The sequence below is a fragment of the Uloborus diversus genome, unplaced genomic scaffold (assembly GCF_026930045.1).
Source record: "Uloborus diversus isolate 005 unplaced genomic scaffold, Udiv.v.3.1 scaffold_105, whole genome shotgun sequence".
Taxonomy (NCBI): Eukaryota; Metazoa; Arthropoda; class Arachnida; order Araneae; family Uloboridae; genus Uloborus; species Uloborus diversus.
The window spans coordinates 47,011-50,144 of NW_026557710.1; positions in this window are offsets into that span (position 1 = coordinate 47,011).

Consider the following 3,134-nt stretch of genomic DNA (forward strand, 5'->3'; position numbering starts at 1 on the left):
ATCTATCTATATCATTAATAATTTGAATAAAATATTTTCTAGATCTGTCTCCAGTTTCGTCGTTTGGAATATTTTTAAAGGAGGGGGAGGGGAGACACAAACGACGTACTCTTCATGCAAATTTTGTCGAAAAATAACAAAAAGCACTTCCACTTTTATGTGAAAGCATTGGATGTCAATGCCCCCTCCCTCCCCCACATACACCATGACTTTGAAAAAACAATGTGCAAGCAGCCACCTACGGCGGCTGTTTGGCTAACTTGTCATTTACCTTTTTACTTCAAGTTTGCCGCCTTCAGCGGTTGTTTAAATAAATTTGGCAGCAGTATTAATCAATCCATCTCTATCTTTTTTTGTGCCATTCACATTTTTACGCCAAGATTGCCCCCTTCGGCGGCTATCTACCTTTACAATCTATCTCTACATTTTCTTATCCATCTCTATTTATTTCGACTTCCTCACCCATTTCCTAATAAAAACAAAGAACACTCAAAAAACCGCTTTTTTTATTTAAGTAGAGCAAAAAAAAAAAAAAAAGAAGCTCAAATTCCCCGTAGTGTGCAAAAACTATCGTTTGACAAAGATAAAAAAAATCTCGCTGTTTTTATTGAATTAAATGCGCACTACTATGAAATGTAACGTAATATAGATACAGCGAAAAGTCCAGCTTGGGGGGGGGGTGGAAAAAGAAATAAATGCAATCCCTAAATAAAACAAAAAAAAAAGGAAAGAAAAAAAGCAAGCGCTGCCGAAAAAACACGTGGTCATCACGTCAGAAAATGTAGAAGTAAGCTATATAGTAAAAAAAAAAAAGATTAACATTGCTTGCGATTAAGATTCCAACGTAAATATCGAATCGAAACCCAAGTAGTGACGTCACAGGCATAAAAGATTGAAGAACGCTTTTTTCGACTGATGCGTGAAAGGACATGATGTGTTCAGCATTAAAAAAACTGTAAAAAAAAAACTATTGCGTATTTTTAAGAACTTTTTTCTTCTGAAGAGGGCGAAATGTTTTTACTATTACCAACTTAAATTTCAGAAATGAGGCTTTGATACTTCTCGCAGGATGATATTAGAAAAAAATAAAACCCAGAAAAACATGCAAATTAAAGGTTTTTTCAAAAATTCATAAAAAATACAAAAATTGCTCTATCTTCAAAATTTTTTTGTTCATCATATTTAAAATTAAATTTCCGACACTATAGTACCAAAAATATTTGTCTGGCGCGATTGGTTCGGGGTCTGTTAGGTTAAAAGTACTAAAAAGTGCTAAAAATCACATAAAACATAAAATAACTTTTTTTCTAATTAAAATATCAAAAATCGAAGCCCGAGGTGCACAACTTCAGCAAAAACTACACCTGTATACCAAATTTCATCTTTCTAGGCCTTACCGTTTTCCCGGGATTCGCGCCACACACACACACAAACATCTTATTTTATTATATGTATAGATAACTGCACACTATAGTTTTAGAATGTTTCTTCTTTTTTACTCCAACTAATACAATAGAAATGATCAATTATGAACGGGAAAACTTAAAATAGAAAACTTTTGGCTCAGAAATTACCCTAAATGACTGTACTGCCTAAGCTTGATTCACGTTTAACTGCTGTTTTAAATGTAAGAAAAATCGCTTCAAATTTTTTTACAATGAAACAAGTAGAGGAATTTGAACAAAGAAATAGTCAAGACGACAGAGCTTTTTCAAGATGAACAAAATTATAAATTTGTTTTAAAAATTGCAATACATAAAGAAAGAAAATTGAATTTTATTCTAAAACTTGCATTGAAAAATTTTTTTTGTCAGTAAATTTGTACCTCTAAAAAAAGGGGGAGCATTTTCACTTCATTTTTATTGGGCAAAGTGAAAAAAGTACGAACACATATTTTCTATTCGATTCTGAAAAATATTTTTGAACAAATTATTGAACAAATAAAAGGATAATTGAATAAATGAAAAGATAAGGAAACAATAAACTAATAAATAAATAAATGAATTAATTAATTAATACATGAGTGAAAATTAATAAGTAATTAAAATATTTAATGAATTAGAAAATAAATGAATAAATGTATTAATGAGACAATTATTAAATGTAGATAAATTAATTTAAAAGTGAAGAAGTAAGTGACTCAGTAAAAGAATGAGTAAACAAAATGAACTAATTTCACTTTGCCCTATCCACTTCGCCCCGCATGCACTTGACTAATTGTGAAAAATATTAAAAATACTAAATATTAAGTAAATGAATACTGCACCGTATATTAAAAGGTCCCAATTTATACTTAAAAGGTTAATAACAAGAACTTTATCATTTGATAATATCAAAATAATTTTTGACTTACAACAAAATATTACAATTTAAGTATCGGTTTTTAAAAATAGCTTGTATTATCATATCCTTTAATTTTTTTCTTGACTGGAACATACTACATATGTTACTACATAGTTAAAATATTGCTAGGTGAGTGGCGCTAAAAGCAAAGTAAACATATCACCACTTCACTTTGCCCCGCTATTTCACTCTGCCTCACAAAATAAGTGGGGCAGTTTAAAATAAAAAAAAATTGTGGCTCAAAAAGTTACTCAAAACGACTGTGCTGCTGCAGTTTGATTCACCTTGTAATGCTGTTTTAAATGTAAGAGAAATCGTTTCAAAATATATAACGTTATCCTCATGTATATAATAGCCAATTCACTGATCGAGTTAAGCTGACGTCACCAACTATGAAACTAGTTCCACGGCATGATAATTTGATGATATTTTCTCGTAATGTCTGACATGCAGGGAAATGCTTTATTTTGACAAGGTTGAACTGGATCAGGTAACTGTTGTATTGGTAAAACTGTAATTTTAGGAGAGTGAAGAAACGAAAAAGCTGTCAACAATTAATGCTATTTACTGGAGTTTGGGATTATTCCACTGGAGTGAGGGTTAAAATTTCAACTATCGAAATATCACTAAACAGGCAATTGCTTCATTCAAACGAAGAAGCAATTTCCACCCGTCATACTTTGACGGGCGATTAAATATTTATCTTCAAATATCTTAGCAGAATTCAAGAATGAACTTAGGCAATCTTTAAAAACATTGATATTGTATGTTCATACTTGGTTTACAACAAT